We start from the raw sequence: 14589 nt of genomic DNA, 5'->3' as shown, positions 1-14589 counted from the left end.
GCACCTGGTGTAGCCAGTGGGTTTTAGGACACACCTCCGAGAACACACAGGGGTTAAAAGCAGAGCTTCGGCCCTGGGAGACTCTCTTGGGACTTCGAGGGACAGAGGTCGGATCTCCCTCCCCTGTCCAGCCGCTGCCGCTGGGCGGGGCAGGGGCAGCCATGCGGTAGGCCTGGGCCTGGACAGAGATGGGGGTGAGGAGGCCCTGGAGGATGGAAGGGTGGAGGAGCCCCAAGAGACATCGGATAGCCATTCCCCCCCCCACCCCCCCCTTGGAGACAGAGAGAGAGAGAGAGAGAGTGCAGCCTGTGTCATTATCTTGAAACTCAGTAAACATGTGCTGGCAGCAGGCAGCCTGGCTGAGGAGATGGGGGGGGGGGGGGGCGTGCAGACAGGAGTCCAGCCGCCTGGAGGAGTTTTTAACCCTTTTTGGACAATGAAAACCCTACAGAATATTAAGCCTTCCTAGACGAGTGATAAGAGTGGAGGAGGACGAAGGAAATGAACAAGTGATGGAGGTCTGAATCAGAGAGAGAGTGAGAGATGTTGAAAGAATGGAGCAGATGGAGTGGCATTTTATGCTGGACTCTTTTGTGTAGCCATGGACAGAGCCATGTTTCCGTGTGATACAGAGACTGAGTCCAGGGGGAGAATGTCCCAGTGCCAGAGAAGATTCAGTGTGGGTACCCCTCGGCCCCAGGGGGTATATAAAATATGGGGGGATAGATGTCCCAAAGGTGAGAAGGTGAGATACTGTGTTTTTCTGGAACTGGACAAAGCATCCTTAAAAAGACAACCCTGGAAGCAGCCCTGATCCCTGTTCGGTGGTGAGAGCACCGGAACAAGGACGGAAGAGGCCACCACGACACATGGAAGGACTCCCTCTCCTCTTGAGGAACTGAAAGTTTGAGCAATCTAAAGGGTGGTGTTGGACCCAGAACTGGTGATTTTGGAGGATATATTGTATTGGGAATTTAGGGGGGAGGAGGGGGAGAGTGTTTTTTGTGAGGTTTTCATTTTCCTCGTTTTTTCTTTTTTTCTTTCTTTCTTCTTTTGTGTGTAGTTTAGTAATTGTTTGTGTGTAGCTTAGTTAATAAACTTTTCTTTATGTTTAAGTTGGAGCCTGCTTTGCTTATTCCTGATCACATCTCACAGCAGACACCGGGGAGAAGGTGTACTCATGAGGGCTCTGGCTTTGCCAGGCCAAAACCATAACAATATGGAAACCCAAGTAATCAGTCTGGAGTTTTACCCTGTTCTTGCTTACACTTTACAAAAGCTTTCCAGCTAACTTTTAGTGGGAGTTGGGTTTTTGGAGATTTTAAAAGACTGTATCATCTGTTTGGTATAATACAGTATTATTTTCCCAAAGTCTTATTTAGGTTTTTTCAAAAAGAACTTCCAAGCAGAAATGGTAGGTCAGTCAATCAGTGTTTATTTCAACAGCTTTGTTAGGATAAGAAGTGTCCTACACCATTTGATTTTCTGTCAGCATCAGAAAAAAATTGATGGTGATTTCCCCTCTGGTGTTTTCAATACTCTTATGTGAACAGACTTGCATTCTGATCTAAATTATGAAACTGATTTGTGTGCTGCTTGTGCTAGAAGCATGAGTGCCATCATGATATAAACAGAACATCTTCCATTCAGGAGGTAAAGCTGAAAAAATTGTTCCTTGAACATAGTATTTTGGGTGAGATCATAGAATCCTCTTTTAGTCCTTTTATTACAAACATTATATTGTACTATCCTGAGAATGCCTTAGCTTTTTGAAACATATTTGTTATAAGAAGCTTAGCTACTCAGATTTTATTTACTATACTTTTACTATAGAGAGGAAAAAGATAATGGAATACAAATCTAGGTCACTCTCCTAATCTTCATCTCCTATATGGTTGGACTTTCAAGCTGCAGCTCAAAAAAAACCCTAGTCCCCAAGTTGTTTTACACTAAATACAGCTATCAATAAGTAAGTAATGAGAATAAAATCGTTTTTTTGAGTAAATAGAAAGAAAAAGAAACTGGTAGAAGCTATCTAATATAAACATTAGTGGGAGGACAATTGTTTCAATTGACACAAAGGACACAGAACAAATACCTAGTGAGAAGAAAAAATAAATAAAAAGTCCCAGGAGCCACTAAAATTTGAAACCAAAGTCAAGCTGCAATAGTTGAGAACTGTAACAGACTCAAATGATAAATGGAGTGATGCTAGTCAGAATTCATAGAAAACCCTTTGGCAGGAATATATTCTGAAATGTTATTCATCCAAAATAAACTCCTTAGAAGTCACAGTAATCCTGCTGCACCTTATACCTAAAGCTGCATTTTGGCAGAAAGGGTAGTCAAACATTCACCAGAGGCACAGATTATAGACTGTATTCATAGAGATATTTTCATTTTCAGTGATATGGGAAATTCTAGAAACATGTGAAAAAGTATCAAGGGGACAAACATGAAATATCTTTGATAAAGGAATAACTGAAGAATCTGAAGTCCTCTCCATTGGGAGAGGACTGTGCAGGATACCCTGTCACTCTAAAGTAACAGCCTGATAATTTTCACATATGCAGCCTGTAGCAAATGCAGTGGGGGGGAAAAAAAGCACATAGATGAAGCAAGAATGGAAACATTTTGCTCCTGACTAATTTGTTTTACCAGGTGCTAGGTATTGAAAATAAATTAATCACTTATGTGCTTCAGTACTTGAAATGAATGAATCACTTGCACTGTGAATATCCACTGTGTGGATTTGTAGAGAGGTAGGGGTGGGAACTAGGCAGCTGGAAGTTATAGCTGAAACTCAGTGCCATTGTTCTTTTAATTCCATGTGTCAAAAAGAAAAGTGTTCACAACCGTATTATTTATCTTATTTCTCTTAAGCTAAAAGCTCCCTTGCTTTTAGCAAATGCTAAAAACAGCATTCTTGATTTTGTATAGCATGTGCTATAGTCTTCAAAATACTGAGGTTGATTTTAATACTTTATCCTTTTTATGCCTTTTTTAATCCTTTATTTTGTCACTTTGGTATATGCCAATTACGAACACAAAAAAAGATCATCATTAAATCATGCAATCCCAAAGTAATGTGGTTTATTTGAAAGGTCTTCTGAGCTGCATTGTCAGTGTTAATGCAATACATATCCTAATTTAAAATGGATCTGAGTGTCATTAAAGGATTACAACATTTGCATCTTGCATTGAGCAATGGACTGTTCTTTCCAAAGTGTAATAGGAAAATGTTTAGTAAAAGATAATTCTTGGCAGACCTAAGAGAAGAGAACCTGCAAAAGTAGCTTTTGACAGAACAATCATTCTAACTAAAAACAAAATAAAAATCTACAAAGCCATCCTGAAACAGCATAGACATGACAGGAACATGAGCTGAAAAAGTATCATTAAAGGAACCTATGGACTAACCACAAAAACTGCTCAAGAGTGATGTAAGAGTATTTCTCCTTAGCATTTTAAATGATCTGCACCATGTTAAACAGTTACAAATATTTCTTCTTTACTTTACTTTCTTTAATTTCTCTTCTTTATTTCATTTACTTGCTATTTACTTCAATTTGTTCTGAAAAACCCTGAACAACAACACCAAACCATTCCAAAATAGCTCTGAAAAAACGGACCACATTTTTTCCACTGTACTAGAAAAACAAATTACTTTGGAGTCAGATATTATCTTGTAACTCTATCAGACGGAAATTGAAATGAACTTGCAAAGGAGTAGAGATCTATTAATTTAAGAGATATTATAGAATATCCCCAAGTTAAACAGACTTTTCAAAATGAAGTAAATATATCTCAAATAGTTTCATATAATAAGAAAGAGACATCGGAGATTTACATCATGTGTGGTATGCTCACTAATGAGAAGTGTAGCCAGGATTATGTTCTAATGCTAAGACAACTGATTGTTGTCCCTGGAGAACTTTTGTACAGTAGAAATAAAAATTCTTGCCAGTGGTATAGGCTGAAAATGGATTTGAGATCAATTCTGAACCTGAAAAATAAAATAAGCCGAATATAGATTTTTGAATAATGAATCCTTTGGCTACACTTACTGATTTACTTTTTTTTCTGACCTAATTAAGTGTATTGAATTACATGAATATATAAGTATCTTATTGGATTTTTAGGAAACATCCAATCAAAACTAAAAACAAAATCATGCATTGTAAAATTCCCTATTTGTCTTCTTTATCCCCTTCCTATTCAATGTCACTTTTGCATCTGTCACCTGCATTGTACCACCTGGGATGTTTCAATTAATTTTCATACTGTTATGCTCAAATGTTGACATTAATCTGTTGAAATATTTATCAATTGACAGGAACAAATGTGCCCACTAAAGTTTATATAAGAGATGAGCAACAGTTCTGAACGCCAAATTCATATGGGTGGACATCCATGCAGAACAACCTATTGTTATGTGATTAAAATGAAGAATTTAGTAAAATTTTTACTGAATTAAAACTCTTAGTTTTCAAAGAACTATGGGAAGAGAAACAGTTATCAAGCCAACTTTTTTTTTACTATCCTTTAGCAAAAGTTTCACAGGCTTTGTGGGACTTCATAACAAAAGCAGCTTGTAGGGCTACAATAAGAAGAAATCTATGGTGCATCCATATATCTAGACAGAAAAAACAACCTGATTTTCTGTACTTGTTGACAGTGATTAATACATGAAGCTCTATGGAAAGCAATCACATGATGTGCTATAAAAACTGAAAAGATATACCGAGCAAAAAACACCTACAGCCCTGAGATGCAAAATGCCGAGAATGACGAAGACCTCCCTCTTCAGACTGGGATCTCCACCACCATCTTCATCTTTCAGTCAACAGAATAAAATGAGTCACAAAAGAATTAGAAAGGAAATGGAGCATCAGAATATGTGACTTTGAATTAAAGCAGTTAATTTGGATGTCTGTCCATAAGGTAGAGGAGCCAACATTTTGTGTTAAGAGGTTTTATGCATGAAGCAATGGAGGGCATTTTGCCTTTTTTGTAAAGTCAAGGTCTTGGAGCAACATTTTGGGTGTGTGGCCCTTCTTTTTATAAAGTAGGAAGAAAATTCAATGTATAGAGACCAGAGAATTTGAGTCAAAGTCTTCCTACAAGTTTCATGCAGGTATGCTCTGCAAAAAACACAGATGGGAGTCTGGAACCAGTAGATCCAGAAAAACTAGCCAGATATACCAAAAGCAGGAAAATCACATGATTTAAGATCTTTTATTAAAAAAAAAAAACAAAAAAGACAAACAAAAACCAAAAAAACCACCAAAACCAACCAAACAAAAAAACCCTGAAAACCCCAAAGCCACACACGTAAAAAACTAAACACAAAAACCAAAATAAACAAAAAGCGCAAAACAAACCAAAATCCAAACCCAAACTCATATTACAACCACGGTTGTACTTCATGATGCCCTGAAGTGTCTGAAGTATTTTTCCCTTACAATAATTCTGAGCAGTGAATGGCACCTAGGGTCAACAGTAGAAATCTGTTCTCTCCTGATTTCTGGCCAGTGTCAGGGGTACAAAGGGAAGATAATCTTCTACTTGTAACCCCTGGCCCGCTTTTTCTATTTCAGTCAGAGTCGTCCTAGTCTATGACTTGGAAACATCCTCTTCAACTTCTGTGTGCTCCAGGAAACACCTGCAGCTGTAGAAGAAAGCAGACTGGAAGCAACTACTAATCTGAATTCTGAGTCCCTATTGAGAGAGTTCTAAGTGAGAAAAAGTCAAGGTAGCTGCAAGTTTGAGGTATTCTTATGGCCAAAGTTTTTCTTAACTCTTGAGCATGTGCATCTGGGGGCATAGTACAGAAGATCAAGGAGAGCAAGACTACTCCTAAGGTTCTTACAGTAAGCAGCTTAGAATTTCAAAGAGAAAGTTTGGAGGAGCTGGGTTTTATTAATCCTCTCCCACTGTGCTGCTTCAGACAAGTGAGCTGAGAAAGGCACATGATTCACCCTTAAGTCTTCAAAAGGAGGTGCTCTCTCCTCCATCCCCAACTTCACATACCGCTCCTGCTTTGAGGGTAGCTCTGCAATACTCATGAGAATGTGCTTTTACTCTTTATAGGAAGGGATCATCGACATAATGGGTGTGAAAATTTTTAGCTTAAACCCATGGATAAGCATGAAGAAGCAGAGGTCGCTTTCGAAGATTAGAAGCAGTTTGATTGTTAAGTGCTACCTTCAATTAGACTAATCCTCCTTTTCCTTGGACCATGTTGGAACATTCTGGATAATAAAGTTTAAAGCCTTGTTTGTCAGCTGGCCTTCACAGAAACCTTCTTTTTGCAGGTTTGCTAACCATGGGCAAACCAAATAGTACTTTTTGGATATTTGTAAGTATAGGAGAATGCTACCTAAGAACTGCATTTAACAAATATTTGGAAAAAGACCTCCTGATAATCTTATTGGAATGAGAAGGGTTCTAAGATGAAGGACATAGAATAGCAGTACATCTGGAATAAGTATTAAAAGAACAAATACAATTATATAATGTATAAACTAGACTGCATTGCTTGGTGGATAGGAAATATTATTCCATCTGTGATTAACTAGGCAGGTACCGAGTATGTATGAGAAGGCTTGCATTATCTAGATTTTCAAAACAGCCCAAGTTCTTTCTTCTGACAGACTTTCATCCCTCATTTAACTGAGTAGAACTGTGTGATTTATTATTATTTGGAGTGGATTTATGTATTTTACTGTGTTCATGAGATTTTGTTTGGTTACAAACAGACCTGAACAGCAGGTTATCTAATACTTTCCCATGAGTATAAGGAATAGTTAGAATCAAAATAAATAGAAAATAAAAGATCCCAGCTAGGGGACACAAATTAAAATGAAGTTATAACATTTTTGGATCATCATTTACTTAATTAAGTGCACTATTTTTCCATTTCTGTGGGGAAAAAAGATCCAGACTATTGATATACATGATATTAATAAAATTTGTTTGTTGGTTGGTTGGTTTATTTGTTTGTTTGTTTATAGGGTTTTTGTTGCAAGCATACCACCTAAGTATAATTTTGTGAGTCAATCAGTAGAAGGTCTTGAAAACTTCAGCACTGATTACTAGACTTTGCAGACCCTTGAAGAAATAAGTTGCAGCTGATACCATAGGTATAAGCACTCATGCCTCATTATTACATCTTCATTTTAACACCATGTTCTGATTTTGCAGGCTAGTATCATTTAATGCAATTAGTGATCTTCTATGATTTAAAGAAAGAGAAAACTATATCCTGACAGTTCACATTGTAATACTGGTGCCACACAAGACAAATTGGAGTTCTGAGGACAAGGAATTTAAAGAAAAAATTCCTAATTCAGTATTTTTAGCTTCAAATTTCAAATTCTCAAACACAGAATTGTAATTAAGGACTTTTTTTGCATTAGATATCTGTACTTGTATGCTACCCAAATTTTGGATATGGGGAAATGGCTGTGAATAGAATTTGATAAAATAACAAAAAGATTGGTTTGAATTTATTTTTTCCCTGGACTATGTAATGTGCAGAATGAGATGCAGTTGAACTACTCCCTAATATAAAGTTATATCATTAAAAAAAGTTTTACAGGCTGCATTTACAAAATGTAGGTGTGAATATTTAATAAAAAACAAACCAAACCAAACCAAGTCCGTATGGTTTGAAGATAGCCAGATGTTTATTGGAACAGTAGTTTGCACTATGAAACTGTTTTTTATAAAAAGCAGTAAATACTAGGGAAAGCTGAGTCAGAAAACTGAGTGCTCTGTGTATCTTGCTATTCTGGTTCCAAAGGAAACACTCTGGCTTTTTGTGTCTATGCTCAAAATAACTGTATTGAAAATTTAGGAGGTACAGAGAAGAGGCATTAGTTAAAAAGGAAAAAAAAGAGAAAAAAAAAAACAACTTGGTGAGTTCAAACTGCCTGGGTTTTTTTGGGGTTTTTTGTGGGTGTTTTTTTTTTTGTTTTTTTGTTTTGGTTTGGTTTGGTTTTTTTTGTTTCATTTTTTGTTGTTGTTGTTGTTGTTTTGTTTTTTGTTTTTGTTTTTTTTTCTGAGAGAGAGCTGCTCAGTGATTGGTCTACAGGTAGTTCAGTGTGAAGTGATCTTTTGGATAGCAGTAAAATATTGTGAATGCCCACGTTTGGAAGTTAAACTAAGACAGAGTAGAAGTAAAATAAAAATATGATGAGTACATTTTAACTGTGAATCTTTGATTAAGTATGATTTTGGTGGATTCCTCATCATTTGAATTCTATAATTGAAGATGGGATATTCCTCTGCCAGACAGTGTTTAGTCCAAATAAAAATTACTTATGGTTTATTCTTTTTACAGAAACTCTTCTGATTATCTCTGTACTTCAAAAATATTAATACTTTCTTATACCTCTAAAGTGAAAGACACTTTCTGAAATAGGACCAGGAATGAAATATTCAGCCCAATTAGGCTTAAATAAATTAATAGAATTATTTATAATAAATCTAGCTGTTTAACTTACTGTGAGGCTGTGAGTTTGGTTTTTTTTTTTTTTTTGGTACTATATTGTCCTGGACAGCTTTTGTATCTTAGGCTGGTTTTAAGAACTGAGAGAAAGAATAAAATAGTCAGGGATCCCTGTGCCAACCCTTAAAAAAATTTATAGGAACAAAGCAGACTGGTGTTCATTGTATAAAAGAAAGCTCTTTATGCAGATAGTGGTTATGTGTGAATTTAGTCACATTTGCTTTGACCTTTGGTGCAAAACACTGTCAAAACAGACACAGAGAACAAAGCTTCTAGGTGGACTATTTTATGTTAAAACCCCTATTAAAGTGCTTCTCAAGTGCACTTTTAAGAAGGAAAATTAAATTACAAAAGAACTTTCTGATTAAAAAATTATTTTCCTGGGTCTTCTGAAGAAATTTGAGTGGATTATTTTGAAAAACTGGCCAATTTCAAAGAAGTAGTTATCACAGTGGGAAAGGCTATAACTTGTAACTACAATAATATCTCTACAGGCATGATAAATGTATCTGTGATTGGACCAATTGGGATTTCATGCTCTGAAGCATTATGAATTTGTCAGTTCTGTTCAATTGTTTCCAGCAAAGTGACTCCATCATATTGTTCGTATTATTTGAAAGAAAAAAAAATGTAAAAATCAAAATGAAAGGGTTTAAAATTAGATTGTGTTCTGACTCCAGGCAATCAGTCCTTGTCCAGAATCATTTTCCTTTCTGTTGATAGATTCTTGCTGTAATATTCACGATCCATTTGTGGCTAGTCACAGCCCATTAGCCATCTGTTCTCCTATTAAGCAACTTTCTTTTTGTAATGTGAGTATTTAATTTTAATAAACTCTATCTGCTGAGCATCTATCTTACACATAATAAGGAACTGTTTCAAACAAGATTACTGGGCCTTATAAAAGCAATATTTTTTTATGTACTTCCTCAGATATAGAATGGAAAGACATAATTAGAATACCTTGAAAATTTGAAAATATTTAAAATACAGATTATTGTAAATAAATACTAGCTCTTTAAAGAGTGATATGAACAACAAATTTTGCATGCTGAAACATTGCTAGCTGTAACTTTGATTTTATAGTTTGCAACAGGCAGCAAAAGATCTCATAACAGCAATGTTTATAAAACACTTCAAACATAAAGTATAGATGACTAGTATGTTTTTAAAAATCCAGTTACCTATCTTTCTTATGACAGTTTGGCAAATATAATGAATAATATGAACCAACAACTATGGAATTATATCTATGAAGTTTAAAAAGCATAGTAGAAAATAAAAGGATTCTCAGAGTGATATTCAGTTTCAAAATGTACACATGGGCATTGCGATAATTTCTAATTACCTAATTATAATTAATTTCTGGCAAATTTCTGAATGAGATAGGACTCCCACAGAAATTCACATATGGGTCAACCTATAAGATAATGGAGGAACACTTGGCTTCAAGTGTTGAATTTTACAGCAGCAATAAAATTACCAGTTTTAGTGGAAGTGTTGTTACTAAAGGGGGAGGGGGGGAAGTAGAGGGTGGGTTTTTTTGTTTTGTTTCTGTATTTATTTGGCTCTGTTGGTTTTGTTTTTGTTTTGGGGTTTTGGTGTTTGGTTGGTTTTTTCTGTCATACTGTTTGTCTTTGGTTACAGTGTAAGGTGTAACCAAAGTATGTGCTCTACCACCATCCTTATTACCTTCTGATGAGCTGTTAAAATGGGTGGAGAACTTCTTCTTTATCTTTACCATGACTCAACTGTGATAACTCCCTCTGGGAAAGCAGCCGCCACTCTGAAGGGGCCATCTCTGCTAATGGACCTCCAAGGACTCCCTAGAACAGCTCACAGAATTACACCACCCCATTGTGAAATTCCCCACCCTGGGGGAGGTACCAAATATTCCTGTCTGGGGCTTGGGACACCAAGATCCCACTATTGGATATCTAGAGGACAAGAGGTCCTGACAAACCACCACTGGACCTCCAGAGAAGAACCAGACCTTTCGACAGAATCACTGCTTCAAACAGATCACATTCCATCACTCCAACAGGACTGCAGCCACCCTTCAATCGGACTGCTACCACCACACTGACCAACAGATTGTCAGGTCGTATTCTGGCTTGGGCAGTTTAGGCCAGTGTCTCTGTGCTATTGTCTTTCTTGTACTTGTTTTATGAAATTGTAGCTCTGACTTTGAATCTATCAAAGGTGTTTTTGTCGGGATAATTCCTCCTGCTCGTTAACCTTGAAACCAGCACACTGCATTTTTTTAAATTGGATTTTGAAGTACAATAATAGAACTCACTCAAGCTGTGAAGGCTATAGGTCCTACCTGTGATTTGGAATTTCAGTAAATAGTTTGTGGGGAACTTGGTATTTTTTGTCCCAGTCTCCCCCTTTTTTTGGTTGCTTTTTTTTTTTAATAGTACTGAAATCATCTGCTTACCAGTCATCTTGGAGAAAACACTGGTTACCCTGTTCTTCAGTTCACTAGTGTGTTGGTTTCTTTGTTTTTTCCTCTCACTCACTTTGTTTCTTGGTTCTTAATTTCTTTCACATAGGAGAAAAATGTTCCCCTGCAGTTTTCACTGCAGTTGGTCTGGTTAGCATAAATCTGAATGTTGCTCTCACTCCAGGAAATTTTTTTTGCTTCAAATTTTGGATTTAACAGGAAATAGGAAGGTGATGGGGATAATGCTGTTATTGTGCTATGTATAAAATACTGAAGTTTAGACTAAGAAGATGTACTTTAAAGATAAACAATTTGGTTTAAGTAAAAGAATGTCTAAAAGAATTCCTGTAGCAAGACAGAAGGATCTTTCTTGTAGAAAGAACTGAGGAAACTATGGCATTCATGTTTTCCAAAATGTCCTGAAAATGCATATGCTTTTAAAATTTTCTCTTGAAACAAAAGAAAAGTTTTCTGTGAGGGAAAATTCCAGAAGACTCTGCATTTAAAATTAAAATATGGTCATATGTTTTTAAATATTTGGACATATCTAGGAAAAGAAGTTACTACAGCAAAATTTCCTGAATAACTGAATTTTGTTCCACTCTCTTCGTGACATGGAGCTTATTCTTCTGTAACTTCTGAATTCAAGTATCCAATCTGGATGGAATTGAACAAGGGATAGTCTTAGTCTTGAAGGCTAATCTCCAGCACATTTTATTAAAGGGCTGCCAGAGAAGCTTCAACAAAGATACTGCCTACAGAGCTTATTGCTTTATTTTGGTTTCAACTGTGATAGAGTTATTGTCTTCTTACTAGCTGCTACAGTGCTCTGTTTTGGATTTAGTATGAAAATAATGTTGATAACACATTGATGTTTTAGCTTTTGCTGCGTAGTAATGTACATAAATCAAGGATTTTTCAGTGTTTCATGATCTGCCAGTAAGGAAGTGCACAAGAGACTGACCTGAACCAGCCAAAGGGACATTCCATGGCATAGGACATCATGCCCAAAGTGTAAATTGAGAGGTGTTACCTGGAAAAGGCTGATCTTTCCTTGGGACCAAGCTGGACATTGGTTAACAGGTGGCGAGAAATTGTATAGTGCATCACTTGTTAATAGTATTATTGCCATTATATTTAACCTTATTTCAATTATTGAACTCTTTTTATCTAAACCCATAGATGTTACTTTTTTACCCTTATTCTCCCCCTATCCCACCAGGTTGGAGGATGTGGAGAGAAGTGAGTGAGCTTACTAAATTACATGCTTACTTGCATAACAAGCTTACTAAAAATAAAATAATATGGAAGATTAACTGTATTCCACAGAGGAATCCAATCTCCACTTGTTTGTTGCTAATGGAATTATTAAGTTGATTGTTTTCAATATTTTTGCTTTTTGCTATTGCCAGTTGCAGTGCCTTCAGAAAGTACAGAAATTGGATGGAATTTCAAGAAGCTGTGCTCTCAGCTGTAAGACCGTTTAGTGGTTTAGAGATTTTAGTTTCTTAAATTTCATCTAGTGTACAACAACTTTCAGAACAAAATTCCTGTCATTTAAAGCTGAATTTCAGTATTTTTAAGCTTGTATAGACTTTCAGCAGTGAAACATTGGTGTAGTCTGATTTAAAGGTTACATGGCAGCCAGAAGATTTTGAGTTAATAACAATTAAAAATACTAGGAGAAACCAATAATACATTGGGAAAGCCACCATATCTGTCTAAATTTCAGAGAACATTCTCTCCATTCATTGTTCCTGACCCCATTGTATTGTGTTTTTGTGTTTATTAAGAAGTCATGTCAGACCCTTTATCTTCTCAATGCATATAAACTTGTGAATGTAAAACATTCTTCTTCACAACTGGCTACTCTGGTCAAAATCACCTGCCTATTTTGCTGCCCAAAAATTTTTGCATCAATTTTTCACAAAGGTACAATATACAGTGCTAAAGAAATTTTGAAGCTGTACTGCTATGTTCATTCCATCTCTCTTTCTCTTCAACACTGTATTCAAAAAGAAAAATAAAATAAGTTGCCATCTCTCAGCTACATTTAGATCAAACCAATACAGGTAAGAAGGAACATGATACAAACAGTAATTAAATATTGCAAACAATTTCAGACAAAAGGTGAAAATGGATGGGTTTGTGAGTATCTTTCCAGCTCTCTTTTTCTTACCTTAGATATCATTCCACTAAGAGGGGAAGAAAGCTGAAAATTGAAAAGACAGAGTGCACAGTATCTGGCCTAATCACTTTTGACATCTGTGGGAATATACATGCTTCAGTTTTACTTGGCCACTGAAGGTAATGTTGGAAATTCTGCATTGGACTTGGACTGCCAGCATTTTGGAAACCAATCCCGAATCTGTAATTGAAGTACTATGTGTTTGGAATTAAAATCCATAGCTGATGCTAAAGCCCACTTCTTATATAGATTTTTTCATGAGGAAAACTATTTTTAGCAGCAAGGCATAAAAATATGTCCCAATACTGGTTAGAAGGAATGTTGGTTCCAGGCTAATTATAATCAATTCAACATAAAGTGTAAAATAAGTAGTTAGTTAGTTTTGATTTTGCTTTTTTGATTTTGGTTTGGTTGTTTTTTTTTTTTGTTTGTTTTTTTTTTTTTTAATATATATTCAACAATCAGCCTTGACATAAAATATTTTAGATCACAGTTTGAAAGCTGAGCATGTAGATGTGCATTTATCAATGTCAGGACAGGAACTTCATCTTGAACATTCAACAGGAAAAAATGTTATGATCCAAATTCAATTTTACTTGGGTTAATATTGAATTAAACATTTGCCATTGTCTTGCTTTCAGAGTTGCCCATTCACTTCAGAGAGTGTGATCAAAAAGTTCTCTCATCCTGAACGAATGTACTATTCGTCTCACACAATATGAAGGGCCCCAGCAGGTGTAAATTGGCTTTGCTCCATTGAATTCAGTGAAACTGTGTCAGTTTTCCATGACTGGAAATGTGGCCATTTTAACTTACAGAATAGGTTACGTTCAAAGGGGTCTTTAATCACAAAGTTTAATGAAGAATTATTCTTTCATCTGAATGTTGCCCTAACTCCAGCCTTGACTGTCCTTCCCCTAAGCTCTATAGGCAGCGCTGGCTTCATGATACAGGCAAAGATCTTTTATTGCTTTATGTAGTTGTTATAATCAGGTATTTAACCACTAAAATAAGAAGATCTTTTGCTTAATTTAGAGAGTGTTTATAAATGAAGTAGAGTTGTTTTTTTTTGTTGAAGGTTGCTTAATAGACTTCGCCTGGGAGTTGCTATAGTAACACAGTACAATAATTGAACCTTAAAGGTGATGTCTCATTTATGTGGAAGATAATGCATACAAAGAGAGAGAACATAGAAGTTTTTTTAATAAACCATTTAAGGTCAGTTTAAGAAGGGGTATTAAAATGGCAAAATTCCTAAGTTGTTTTTATTTTTTTTCCCAGGTTTTATTTAAGGAAAATGTGAAAGATAAAACCCTGCTCAATCTTTTTTTTTCTCTTAGGCATTCAAGTGAAAAGGAATGCAAATATTCCTTTAAACAGAATTTAAAATTTTTATTTAACCTGTAAATGCAATTCAAATTTGACTCATCAAGAATTAAA

The sequence above is a fragment of the Ammospiza caudacuta genome, chromosome 1, assembly GCF_027887145.1.
Source record: "Ammospiza caudacuta isolate bAmmCau1 chromosome 1, bAmmCau1.pri, whole genome shotgun sequence".
Classification (NCBI taxonomy): Eukaryota; Metazoa; Chordata; class Aves; order Passeriformes; family Passerellidae; genus Ammospiza; species Ammospiza caudacuta.
This window is presented reverse-complemented; position numbering follows the sequence as displayed.